Raw genomic sequence first — 15,393 nt, 5'->3', positions numbered from 1 at the left:
GAGGGGGGTCAACCACATCTGCGGTCCTCTCCAAGGTTTCTCACAGTCATTCACATTGACATCCCACTGGGTTGTGATTTTTTCCTTGCCCTGATGTGGGATCTGAACCGAGGATGTCGTTGTGGTTTGTGTAGCCCTTTGAGACACGTGTGGTTTAGGGCTATATAAATAAACATTCATTGATTGATTGATTTGTATACTCTAGCCTTTAAATAGACCCCCCTTTTAGACCAGTTGATCTGCCGCCTCTTTTCTGCTCTGCCCCCCTCTACTTCGTGGAGAGGGGTGGACACAGATTAGGTGACCACAGATGTTGCGCTAGCTGTTCAAAGCCGAGACCCGGGATGGACCTGTGCATCTGTGCATCAGTTGAGAACGTCTCTGGGCTACTGACTTGTCTCCACCCAAGACGATCTCCGGCTGGCCCCACTATGGACTGAATTCTCACACTATGATCTAGATCCACTATGGACTGGACTCTCACTATTATGTTAGATCCACTATGGACTGGACTCTCATTATTATGTTGGATCCTCTATGGACTGGACTCTCACTATTATGTTAGATCCACTATGGACTGGACTCTCACTATTATCTTAGATCCACTATGGACTGGACTCTCATTATTATGTTAGATCCACTATGGACTGGACTCTCACTATTATGTTAGATCCACTATGGACTGGACTCTCATTATTATGTTAGATCCACTATGGACTGGACTCTCACTATTATGTTAGATCCACTATGGACTGGACTCTCACTATTATGTTAGATCCACTATGGATTGGACTCTCACTAGTATGTTAGATCCACTATGGACTGGACTCTCACTATTATGTTAGATCCACTATGGACTGGACTCTCATTATTATGTTAGATTTACTATGGACTGGACTCTCACTATTATGTTAGATCCACTATGGACTGGACTCTCACTATTATGTTGGATCCACTATGGACTGGACTCTCACTATTATGTTAGATCCACTATGGACTGGACTCTCACTATTATGTTAGATTTACTATGGACTGGACTCTCACTATTATGTTAGATCCACTATGGACTGGACTCTCACTATTATGTTAGATCCACTATGGACTGGACTCTCATTATTATGTTAGATCCACTATGGACTGGACTCTCATTATGATGTTAGATCCACTATGGACTGGACTCTCATTATTATGTTAGATCCACTATGGACTGGACTCTCATTATTATGTTAGATCCACTATGGACTGGACTCTCACTATTATGTTAGATCCACTATGGACTGGACTCTCACTATTGTGTTGGATCCACTATGGACTGGACTCTCACTATTATGTTAGATCCACTACGGACTGGACTCTCACAATATTATGTTAGATCCACTATGGAGTGCACTCTCACACTATGATCTAGATCAAGGGTCACCAACGCGGTGCCCGCGGGCACCAGGTAGCCCGTAAGGACCAGATGAGTAGCCCGCTGGCCTGTTCTAAAAATAGCTCAAATAGCAGCACTTACCAGTGAGCTACCTCTATTTTTTAAATGTTATTTATTTACTAGCAAGCTGGTCTCGCTTTGCTCGACATTTTTAATTCTAAGAGAGACAAAACTCAAATAGAATTTGAAAAAAGACTTGGTCTTCACTAACTGACAAAGAAACAGATAACAGATTTGGTGTCCAGTTCAAAGTGTGACATGATTTATTTAAAAATTTGAGAGTTGACTTTTGTATTTTACATGAGTTATTATTTGTAAAAACATGGTGCAAAGTAATTCATGATTTGTTAAAAAATGTTAGTGCCTAGCTAGTTAAAATGGGATATTCAGGGCTTCACGGTGGCAGAGGGGTTAGTGCATCTGCCTCACAATACGAAGGTCCCTAGTAGTCTTGGGTTCAATCCCGGGCTCGGGATCTTTCTGTGTGGAGTTTGCATGTCATCCCCGTGACTGCGTGGGTTCCCTCCGGGTACTCCGGCTTCCTCCCACCTCCAAAGACATGCACCTGGGGATAAGTTGATTGGCAACACTAAATTGGCCCTAGTGTGTGGATGTGAGTGTGAATGTTGTCTGTCTATCTGTGTTGGCCCTGCGATGAGGTGGCGACTTGTCTAGGGTGTACCCCGCCTTCCGCCCGATTGTAGCTGAGATAGGCTCCAGCGCCCCCCGCGACCCCAAAGGGAATAAGCGGTAGAAAATGGATGGATGGATGGATTGTGATTTCACAAGACTGTCTTAGAAGTGATCATTTGAAAATGTTCAATTTGAAAAATGTGCACTTAGAGAAAAAATAAAGTGTTGCCTATTGATATTTATCTGTTTCTATATATATTTATTGTGAGAAATCATTAAGATGATCAGTGTTTCCACAAAGATAAATATCATTAATTATTAATAATAACATAGAGTTAAAGGTAAATTGAGCAAATTGGATATTTCTGGCAATTTATTTAAGTGTGTATCAAACTGGTAGCCCCTGCGATGAGGTGGCGACTTGTCCAGGGTGTACCCCGCCTTCCGCCCGATTGTAGCTGAGATAGGCTCCAGCGACCCCAAAGGGAATAAGCGGTAGAAAATGGATGGATGGAAACTGGTAGCCATTCGCATTAATCAGTACCCAAGAAGTAGCTCTTGGTTTCAAAAAGGTTGGTGACCCCTGATCGAGATCCACTACACGTCCATTCCACCGGTCACCCGGGATGGGGGGTCTCCACATCTGCGGTCCTCTCCAAGGTTTCTCATTGTAATCCCATCGGGTTGAGTTTATTTCTTGAGGCTTGTGCAGCCCTTTGAGACACTCGTGATTTAGGGGTTGTATAAATAATCTTTGATTGATTGATTGATTGAAGCACTTTCTGACGAAACATCCACAGTTCCATGTCCAGACCCCGACTTAAACAAGTTGAAAAACTTATTCGGGTGTTACCATTTAGTGGTCAATTGTACGGAATATGTACTGTACTGTGCAATCTACTAAAAAAAGTTTCAATCAATCAAGCCCTTGGGCTCTTGAAACTGTGGCCCTCTTCATTATGTAGTTGAATAGTCCTGCCCTGCAGCCACCCTTACCCGACACACCTGTGCCCTCCTTCCTATCATTACCAACAGCTACTGTAACCGTCACCTTTACTGCTAAATGAAGTCGGCCAGCTCATAATCAGACGACATTCATCTGCTTGTCATACGTGGATAATCATGTCCGCGTCCCAGGCTTTGACTCGTATTAATGCACCGCCGCCACCGATAGGTCAGCCTCACACTGCGATAAGATCTTGATGTATGCTAATCCAATCAGTCTGACATCGGCCCCAGTGCCAGCCGGGCTACCTGCCGACACCGCGGCTGACGGACCATCATTAGCGAGCGTATGTTTCCACATGCAGACGAAGTGACATATGAATACCAGGGGGTTATGTAATTCTTCAAGGCATTAGCCAGCATAGGCTGTGAGCTTTGAAGGCTCCTGCAAGCTTTTCTTACGCGTCTTTTGGGCAAGCAAGCCAGTATTTCTGCGGCAAGCGTTCAGGGTGTCAAAGCAGGCTCAAGAAGAAGAAGAAGAAGCAGCTTCGAGGACTGAAGGCAACCATCAGATGTACTCGCTCACGTGCTAAACAGCAACGAGTCGTATGGTCTGCCTTAATCCAGTTAGCAATTTCTTTGTATTGTTTATATTACTACAGTATACACAATGCTTGACACATTTATTATAACACCTGTCATATACAAAAAGACAACTCCTAAAATTGTTTTAAATTGTCGTGATTAAAAACAAACAAAAAAACATTCGTATAGTAGTTTTTTTCTGTTCAGGAAACAGCAAATAGATTTAATTAACCAGTTTGAAAAATTGTTAAATTGTTCTGTAAAAAATAATACAAATTTGTGAATTATATTTTTACATGAAAAATTATAATGCTAAAATTTCAAAGTCATATTATACAAAATATGTAAATATTAATAAACATATGTTATCTAATTGTATACAAATGTTGTAATATATATATATATATATATATATATATATATATATATATATATATATATATTTACACATACATATACACACATATATATACATACATATATACACATGTGTATATATAGAACACACATATAAACATGTATACATATTTACATATATATAAATATACATATATACATGCATAAATATACATATATATAAATATACATATATACATGCATATATATATATATATATATATATATATATATGTATATGTATATATATATATATATATATATATATATATATATATATATATATATATATATATATATATATATATATATACACACATATACACACATACATATATAAATATATATATACATGCATGAATATATATATGAATATATGTATATAGATATGTACATATATAAATACACATATAAATGTGTGTATTTATATATGTACATATCTATATACCGTATTTTTCGGACTATAAGTCGCAGTTTTTTTCATAGTTTGGCCGGGCTCCATTGCGATTTATATATGTTTTTTTCCTTCTTTATTATGCATTTTCGGCAGGTGCGACTTATACTCCGGTGCGACTTATACTCCGAAAAATACGGTATATATATTTATATATCTATATCTATATCTATATATATATATATATATATATATATATATATATATATATATATTTATATATCTATATCTATATATATATATATATATTATATACATATATTACAATAAACACATGTCAACAAAATATTCTAAAATATTTTTATTTTATGTTATTACTATAAAAATGACCTGTACAAAAAATTAATAAAGGCTTTAACTCAGACCTTTTCTAAAAGGTTAGGGCTGGCCTCCTAGTCCTAATTTTTATTCATAAAAAAAAAAAAAAAAAAAAAAAAAATCTGCACAAATTGTTTCATTCATTTTTGTCTTTTATATATTGTGCTCCTGAGTTATTGTAGCTGATCAAATTAAATGTATTGTTATTCATTAAGTTGATTTAATTTCACTTTTCAGTATAAGTTTTCTTTAATGTCAATAAGGATACAACGTTATGCAGAGGTGTACTTATAACCGTTTTATAGGCAAATCATACTATGTTTTCTTAAACCCTAACCCACGCCTGATGCTCTCTGCACTTGAATGCGCAACATCCTGGGGCCACCATACGCGGAAATAGGCTACGTGTAAAAGTATCTGCCGCAAATGTCGGGTGACAAACTGTCGACATGTTTGTTGCATCACGCTGTCAGATGCTGTCAGCTCACACGGCCGCGCTCTCAGTCCCAGTGCAGCGCTTTGCATCCACGTACTCGCTGTCACATGAAACTGTGACTTTTTGATTCCATCTCTGACTGGCAGTCGACATTAACACTCCCACACAATTCAGCTCTGCGTCCGTAATATACATATTTGTACTTTTTGTAGAAATATACTTATGTGATGAATCTACATGCCCTGCAGCGAGTGAGCATGCACTATGCTTCCTCCAGTCATCTGCTGAGCATTTATGCTCGACCCCAAATTTCCATATTAATTAGGAGACAGCAGCAGAATGCTCCACTATTATTATTCCTTTATTATCCACACGCTCCCGTTCTTCCACTAGGAAACAAACAATATAACGAGAATGCCAATTGTCTCCACTGTATCTTATTTGTTCCGCGGGAAGATAAGCAATCTAAAGTAAATTAAACGAGGGAGGGAAAACCGAGCGGAGGGACGATGCAGCTGCAGCAGCGAGAAAAGAACAAAAACAACAAACAAACTCCAAAAAAAAAAAGAAAAAAGTGTTAAGTTGAATTGAAAGTGCTGTGAGGAGGATGAGCAAGTAGGTCAGCGAGGAAGGAGGAGGAGAAGAAAGGAGGAGGAGAGAAATAGGATGGGGAATTGATAAATAGATCATTGTGAGCAGGAAGATGTTCCTCCTCTTCTTTTGCTCTTTCCCACGCGCCCCCAATGTCAACCCCCCCATGATGCCACATAAACAGAATTTCTAACTCATCTGTTTACTGTAAATGAGACGCCTAAATAAGGACAACACACACACACACACACACACACACACACACACACACACACACACACACACACACACACACACACACACACACACACACACACACAGAGTCAGCAGCTGCACTCCGCATCTTCTTTTGTTTCACTTCGAGTTTAAGTTGTCATTTTGTTGCCAAATGAGTCTCTTACTGTTTTTTAATGGCGGATCTCACGGCTAATGCCTGAACTCGTAATGCAACGACAACAGCACACAGCGGAAACCTACTGTGACGACAGCCGCCTAAAACAAGCTACTGTAACAACATACTGCAAAAAAAAACTTTTGTAACAAGCTACTGTAACAACATACTGCAAAAAAAAAACTTTTGTAACAAGCTACTGTAACAACATACTGCAAAAAAACTTTTGTACAAGCCAAGTGTTACAAGCTACTGTAACAATATACTCCAAAAAGCTTCTGTAAGAGCCGACCGTAACAAGCTACTGTAACAACATACAGCAAAAAAAATTCTGTAACAAGCTACTGTAAACAACATACTGCAAAAAAACGTTTGTAACAGCCGAGTGTTACCAGCTACTGTAACAATATACTCCAAAAAACATCTGTAAGAGCCAAAAGTAACAAGCTACTGTAACAACATACAGCAAAAAAAACGTTCGTAACAGCCGAATGTTACAAGCTACTGTAACAATATACTCCAAAAAAACGTCTGTAAAACCCGACTTAACAAGCTACTGTAACAACATATAGCAAAAAACTTCTGTAACAAGCTACTGTAACGGCATACAGAAAAAAAAAACTTTTGTAACAGCCGAGGGTTACAAGCTACTGTAACAATGTACTCCAAAAAACTTCTGTAAGAGCCGACCGTAACAAGCTACTGTAACAACATACAGCAAAAAACTTCTGTAACAAGCTACTGTAACGGCATACAGAAAAAAATAACTTTTGTAACAGCCGAGTGTTACAAGCTACTGTAACAATATACTCCAAAAAACTTCTGTAAGGGCCGACCGTTACAAGCTACTTTAACAACATACTGCAAAAAAACTTTTGTAACAGCCGAGTGTTACAAGCTACTGTAACAATAGACTCCAAAAAATTTCTGTAAGAGCCGACCGTAACAAGCTACTGTAACAACATACAACAAAAAACTTCCGTAACAAGCTACTGTAACAACATACAGCAAAAAAACTTTTGTAACAGCCGAGTGTTACAAGCTACTGTAACAATATACTTCAAAAAACTTCTGTAAGAGCCGACCGTAACAAGCTACTGTAACAACATACAGCAAAAAAAATTCTGTAACAAGCTACTGTAAACAACATACTGCAAAAAAACGTTTGTAACAGCCGAGTGTTACCAGCTACTGTAACAATATACTCCAAAAAACATCTGTAAGAGCCAAAAGTAACAAGCTACTGTAACAACATACAGCAAAAAAAACGTTCGTAACAGCCGAATGTTACAAGCTACTGTAACAATATACTCCAAAAAAACGTCTGTAAAACCCGACTTAACAAGCTACTGTAACAACATATAGCAAAAAACTTCTGTAACAAGCTACTGTAACGGCATACAGAAAAAAAAACTTTTGTAACAGCCGAGGGTTACAAGCTACTGTAACAATGTACTCCAAAAAACTTCTGTAAGAGCCGACCGTAACAAGCTACTGTAACAACATACAGCAAAAAACTTCTGTAACAAGCTACTGTAACGGCATACAGAAAAAAATAACTTTTGTAACAGCCGAGTGTTACAAGCTACTGTAACAATATACTCCAAAAAACTTCTGTAAGGGCCGACCGTTACAAGCTACTTTAACAACATACTGCAAAAAAACTTTTGTAACAGCCGAGTGTTACAAGCTACTGTAACAATAGACTCCAAAAAATTTCTGTAAGAGCCGACCGTAACAAGCTACTGTAACAACATACAACAAAAAACTTCCGTAACAAGCTACTGTAACAACATACAGCAAAAAAACTTTTGTAACAGCCGAGTGTTACAAGCTACTGTAACAATATACTTCAAAAAACTTCTGTAAGAGCCGACCGTAACAAGCTACTGTAACAACATACAGCAAAAAACGTCTGTAACAAGCTACTGTAAACAACATACTGCAAAAAAAACGTTTGTAACAGCCGAGTGTTACCAGCTACTGTAACAATATACTCCAAAAAACTTCTGTAAGAGCCGAAAGTAACAAGCTACTGTAACAACATACAGCAAAAAAAACGTTCGTAACAGCCGAGTGTTACAAGCTACTGTAACAATATACTCCAAAAAAACGTCTGTAAAACCCGACTTAACAAGCTATTGTAACAACATATAGCAAAAAACTTCTGTAACAAGCTACTGTAACGGCATACAGCAAAAAAAAAAAAAAAATTGTAACAGCCGAGTGTTACAAGCTACTGTAACAATGTAGTCCAAAAAACGTCTGTAAGAGCCGACCGTAACAAGCTACTGTAACAACATACAGCAAAAAACTTCTGTAACAAGCTGCTGTAACAACATACAGCAAAAAAAACGTCTGTAACAGCCGAGTGTTACAAGCTACTGTAACAATATACTCCAAAAAACGTCTGTAAGAGCCGACCATAACAAGCTACTGTAACAACATACAGCAAAAAACTTCTGTAACAAGCTACTGTAACGGCATACAGCAAAAAAAAAAACTTTTGTAACAGCCGAGTGTTACAAGGTACTGTAACAATGTAGTCCAAAAAACTTCTGTAAGAGCAGACCGTAACAAGCTACTGTAACAACATACAGCAAAAAACTTCTGTAACAAGCTGCTGTAACAACATACAGCAAAAAAAACGTTTGTAACAGCCGAGTGTTACAAGCTACTGTAACAGCATACAGCAAAAAAACTTCTGTAACAGCCGAGTGTTACAAGCTACTGTAACAATATACTCCAAAAAACTTCTGTAAGAGCCGACCGTAACAAGCTACTGTAACAACATACAGTAAAAAACTTCTGTAACTAGCTACTGTAACAACATACAGCAAAAAACTTCTGTAACAAGCTAATGTAACAACATACTGCAAAAAAACTGTTGTAACAGCCGAGTGCTACAAGCTACTGTAACAATATACTCCAAAAAACTTCTGTAAGAGCCGAAAGTAACAAGCTACTGTAACAACATACAGCAAAAAAAACGTTCGTAACAGCCGAGTGTTACAAGCTACTGTAACAATATACTCAAAAAAAACGTCTGTAAAACCCGACTTAACAAGCTACTGTAACAACATATAGCAAAAAACTTCTGTAACAAGCTACTGTAACAACATACAGCAAAAAAAACGTTCGTAACAGCCGAGTGTTACAAGCTACTGTAACAATATACTCCAAAAAAACGTCTGTAAAACCCGACTTAACAAGCTATTGTAACAACATATAGCAAAAAACTTCTGTAACAAGCTACTGTAACGGCATACAGCAAAAAAAAAAAAAAAATTGTAACAGCCGAGTGTTACAAGCTACTGTAACAATGTAGTCCAAAAAACGTCTGTAAGAGCCGACCGTAACAAGCTACTGTAACAACATACAGCAAAAAACTTCTGTAACAAGCTGCTGTAACAACATACAGCAAAAAAAACGTCTGTAACAGCCGAGTGTTACAAGCTACTGTAACAATATACTCCAAAAAACGTCTGTAAGAGCCGACCATAACAAGCTACTGTAACAACATACAGCAAAAAACTTCTGTAACAAGCTACTGTAACGGCATACAGCAAAAAAAAAAACTTTTGTAACAGCCGAGTGTTACAAGGTACTGTAACAATGTAGTCCAAAAAACTTCTGTAAGAGCAGACCGTAACAAGCTACTGTAACAACATACAGCAAAAAACTTCTGTAACAAGCTGCTGTAACAACATACAGCAAAAAAAACGTTTGTAACAGCCGAGTGTTACAAGCTACTGTAACAGCATACAGCAAAAAAACTTCTGTAACAGCCGAGTGTTACAAGCTACTGTAACAATATACTCCAAAAAACTTCTGTAAGAGCCGACCGTAACAAGCTACTGTAACAACATACAGTAAAAAACTTCTGTAACTAGCTACTGTAACAACATACAGCAAAAAACTTCTGTAACAAGCTAATGTAACAACATACTGCAAAAAAACTGTTGTAACAGCCGAGTGCTACAAGCTACTGTAACAATATACTCCAAAAAACTTCTGTAAGAGCCGAAAGTAACAAGCTACTGTAACAACATACAGCAAAAAAAACGTTCGTAACAGCCGAGTGTTACAAGCTACTGTAACAATATACTCAAAAAAAACGTCTGTAAAACCCGACTTAACAAGCTACTGTAACAACATATAGCAAAAAACTTCTGTAACAAGCTACTGTAACGGCATACAGCAAAAAAAAAAAAATTTTGTAACAGCCGAGTGTTACAAGCTACTGTAACAATGTAGTCCAAAAAACGTCTGTAAGAGCCGACCGTAACAAGCTACTGTAACAACATACAGCAAAAAACTTCTGTAACAAGCTGCTGTAACAACATACAGCAAAAAAAACATCTGTAACAGCCGAGTGTTACAAGCTACTGTAACAATATACTCCAAAAAACGTCTGTAAGAGCCGACCATAACAAGCTACTGTAACAACATACAGCAAAAAACTTCTGTAACAAGCTACTGTAACGGCATACAGCAAAAAAAAAACTTTTGTAACAGCCGAGTGTTACAAGCTACTGTAACAATGTAGTCCAAAAAACTTCTGTAAGAGCCGACCGTAACAAGCTACTGTAACAACATACAGCAAAAAACTTCTGTAACAAGCTGCTGTAACAACATACAGCAAAAAAAACGTTTGTAACAGCCGAGTGTTACAAGCTACTGTAACAGCATACAGCAAAAAAACTTCTGTAACAGCCGAGTGTTACAAGCTACTGTAACAATATACTCCAAAAAACTTCTGTAAGAGCTGACCGTAACAAGCTACTGTAACAACATACAGTAAAAAACTTCTGTAACTAGCTACTGTAACAACATACAGCAAAAAACTTCTGTAACAAGCTAATGTAACAACATACTGCAAAAAAACTGTTGTAACAGCCGAGTGCTACAAGCTACTGTAACAATATACTCCAAAAAACTTCTGTAAGAGCCGACCGTAACAAGCTACTGTAAAAACATACAGTAAAAAACTTCTGTAACAAGCTACTGTAACAACATACAGCAAAAAACTTCTGTAACAAGCTACTGTAACATACTGCAAAATACTTCTGTATCAGGCAACTGTTAACAAGCTATTGTAACAACATACAGCAAAAAAATTCTGTAACAGACTGTAATAAACTAACATGGTGTAACAACCTCCTGTAACATCATACTGTAACGTACTATAAGAAACTCTGGCGACATACTGTGACAATATACAGTAAGAAACTAACAACCTACTGTAACGACTTACTGTAAGAAACAGTAACAACCAACTGTAACAGCATACTGAAACAACATACTGTAAAAGACTAAAAACCTAGTGTAACAGCATACTTTAACAACATACTGTAAGAAACTAAAAACCTAGTGTAACAGCATACTGTAACAACATACTGTAATCAACTAAAAACCTAGTGTAACAGCATACTGTAAGAAACTAACAACCTAATGTAACAATACACAGTAAAAAATAAACTGTTAACAGACTTGCACAGTGCAACAAACTGCCGTAACACTAACCTATGGTAACAGCAAAACTAAATAATAACTGACCATACTGTAACAGCAAACAGTAATAAAATACACTAATAACATCATACTGCATGATACACATGGACAAAGTAGTAACCCAGCACAGGGTAACAGTACACAAGAACCAAATCGCATCTCACAACCCACAGACTTGTGCTGTGACAATACAACTCTGTGATCGCCTATTGTCAGAGCACATTGAAAACACCCCACCTGTAACTTCTGACCGTAAAATCATGCATGTAACAACCTACTGGAACAATCACGCAGTAAAAGCGCACTGTAACATTGTATTAACGGTGCAACCTAACTCAAAACAACCTATAGTGACAACACATGGTCGTAACACACTAACAACATACTCGGCTAACAAGCTAAACAACGCACTGTAAAACATAGTGTGACAAGTAAAGTTGTTACCAATGACGGATAATAAGAGTGCAACAATATTTTTGTAACAGGCTACTGTAACGAGAGACATTGTCGAGCACAAAGAAAAGAAAATTTTAGTTCAATGTAAGTTGTGTATTGGATCAACAATCCTATCTACTGCCCAAAACAGCAATTCAAATATGCTGAAACAGCTACAAAAGCAACATGCTTCGACGAAGCTAGTAAAGAGAGAGACACTTCACCTCCAACACCATCTAAGCAACAGCGGCTGGATTTTAACCGAGGGATTGCTAGCCAGGACAAATTGATAGAGCCATTGCAGCGTATATGCTAGTAGACATGCAGGCTATTTCTACAGTGGAGTCACCCGCTTTCAGGCAGCTAATTAGCATGATATCGGGCATCAAACAGCAAATGGCACGGAAATCATTTTCCACGTACCTGGACACAGTGGACAGTGAGTACATAAACATGGAAAGCGAGCTAAAGAAAACACTCCAAACTCTGCCTCTGCTCATCATTCAGCACTGAAGGTACACACACTCTGTCAATTCTCTTGTATACTCTTTCATTCTAGACTTCTAGAGTGTTTGGTTATCACATCACTCTAAATGTAAAGACTATAAAATTCACAAACATAAAGAGGGATGCTAGTGGGCCAGGCCAATCTTTCCTTTTCTCTAAACTAAAACTGGGGAAATGTGTAGAGTGTTCTGGGCTTCAGACATGATTTTATTTCAGAATTCCTTGTGAGAAAAAAACGCCTGGTTAGGCTTTGAGTATGTAGTGTGTGCCTTCCTTGGTTTACAGCTATGTTGTTATTATGCTGTTTGTTACTTATGTATGTTATGTTGCAGCTATTTAAAATAGTTTGGTCAATTTGTTCTGGTCTGAAACAAATTGGCCCTTTGAAACATATCTTTGTCTTTGTGTGTTGTATGTAGAGCACATTGCTTAGCAGAGTTCAGTGATGCAAATGCATGTCAAGTTGATCAACACATTGTATTATTCTCCAGTGCAATAACAGTACTGAAATGAAGGCTATAAGGGCATTAAAGGGGGCTTTAAAAAAATAAAAATAAAAATAAAATAGAAGTAACTAAATAGTTACTTTTCACAGTAACGCATTACTTTTGGTGTAAGTAACTGAGTTAGTAACTGAGTTACTTTGGAAATAAAGTAACTAGTAACTGTAACTAGTTACTGGTTTTCAGTAATTAACCCAACACTGGTAAGGACTAGCAACAGTTTTGGGAAGCCCAGTTTAACAAGACAGTACTTAAAACACTGCAACTCTACTGAAGATGCTAGCTTAGACCGTCCGCCATTACCATGATGTTAGCGTGTTAGCGTCGCTAAGAGCGGCTCACGTCACAACTTATTTCAAAGTCGTTATTTGTCACGACGCCAAGCGAGGGTTTAAATAGCGTAAGACGTGCTAAGCTGCTCTTAGCGTCATTGTAATTCAGACGCCTTAGTTAAAAGGCCAATTTCAATTAAACTCCACCTGTTACGCTTTGATCACAATGGCGTCGCTCCAGCTTCACTGTGCCCCCCCCCGCCCCCCTCCAGTCGACGTGATTTTATTTAGTCTCGTGCTCGCTTCCTCATGCTGATCTGTGCTCCCGGACCTGTCGATTCAAATTACCTGGATGATATTTCACAGCGGAGGCTTTCCTCGCATCTGCTCGCGGCGCCTTCTTTGTTCAGTCGGCGGCGCTCTGCAAGCACATCAAGCAGAAACAATAGCAATCAGTAGAAGAACACGCACGGTAAATTTACATTTGGCTTATTTCGAAAGGCCGCGCTAAGTAAGAGCGGTCCACTCTTGGTCATTTCATTGTGATCCCAACGTATTCACTGCAAAAAGTCAGTGTTCAAAAACAAGAAAAATTAGGGGTATTTTATTTAAACTAAGCAAAATTATCTGCCAATAGAACAAGAATATTCGGCTTGTCAAGACCTTGCAAAACAAGTAAAATTAGCTAACCTCAATGAACCCAAAAATACCTTAAAATTAGAGATGTCCGATAATATCGGCCTGCCGATTTTATCGGCCGATAAATGCGTTAAAATGTAATATCGGAAATTATCGGTATGGTTTTTTTTATTATCGGCATCGTTTTTTGTTTTTTTGTTTTTTATTAAATCAACATAAAAAACACAAGATACACTTACAATTAGTGCACCAACCCAAAAAACCTTCCTCCCCATTTACACTCATTCACACTCATTCACACAAAGGGGTTGTTTCTTTCTGTTATTAATATTCTGGTTCCTACATTATATATCAATATATATCAATACAGTCTGCAAGGGATACAGTCCGTAAGCACACATGATTGTGCGTGCTGCAGGTCCACTAATACAGCGTTTTTCAACCACTGTGCCACGGTGTGCACAAATAGGTGTGTTTCACCTATTTGGGTTAAAAATATTATTTGCAAACCAGTAATTATAGTCTGAAAATGATGTGTTGTTGTTGAGTGTCTGTGCTGTCAATATAAACAAAAGGTGAGTGCCCCTAAGAAAAAGCATTAAAGCGTAGGGAAGGCTATGCACTGAACTGGCTACAAAGTAAACAAAAACAGAATGCTGGACGACAGCAAATACTTACTGTGAAGCAAAGGCAATGTACATCCGAACATGACATGACAATCAACAATGTCCCCACAAAGAAGGGTGAAAACAACTGAAATATTCTTGTTTGCTAAAACAAAGTAGATGCGGGAAATATCGCTCAAAGGAAGACATGAAAATACAGGAAAATACCAAAAAAAAAGAGAAAAAGCCACCAAAATAGGAGCGCAAGACAAGAACTAAAACACTACACACAGGAAAACAGCAAAAACCTCAAAATATGTCAGGGTGTGATGTGACAGGTGGTGACAGTACACCTACTTTGAGACAAGAGCTATAGTGATGCATTCTTGGTTATGGTTTAAAGTCATATCCAACAATTGCGACAGCAACTTTTTACTGTCAACTGTTTTTTGTTTTTTAATGATTCCCGCTGGTGGTGTGCCTCCGCATTTTTTCACCGCAAAAAATGTGCCTTGGCTGAAAAAAGGTTGAAAAACACTGCACTAATAGTACTAACCTTTGACAGTTCATTTTACTCATTTTCATTAATTACTAGTTTCTATGTAACTGTTTTTATATTGTTTTACTTTCTTTTTTATTAAAGAAAATGTTTTTAATTTATTTATCTTATTTTATTTTATTAATTAAAAAAAAAAAAGTACCTTATCTTCACCATACCTGGTTGTCCAAATTAGGCA

General features: G+C 37.7%; 1 protein-coding gene across 1 annotated transcript in view; it reads right to left on the bottom strand.

Moving 5' to 3' along the window:
• The window catches only part of LOC133621797 (protein ELFN1-like), a 234,990-nt gene that overhangs the window by 75,338 nt on the left and 144,259 nt on the right, over positions 1-15,393 (bottom strand). The window contains exon 5 of the mRNA XM_061984158.2: positions 13,761-13,833. The gene's annotated coding sequence lies outside the window, so the exon portion shown is untranslated. The remainder of the gene's footprint in view (positions 1-13,760; positions 13,834-15,393) is intronic.

This window comes from Nerophis lumbriciformis, linkage group LG25 (assembly GCF_033978685.3).
Source record: "Nerophis lumbriciformis linkage group LG25, RoL_Nlum_v2.1, whole genome shotgun sequence".
Classification (NCBI taxonomy): domain Eukaryota; kingdom Metazoa; phylum Chordata; class Actinopteri; order Syngnathiformes; family Syngnathidae; genus Nerophis; species Nerophis lumbriciformis.
This window is presented reverse-complemented; position numbering and strand designations above follow the sequence as displayed.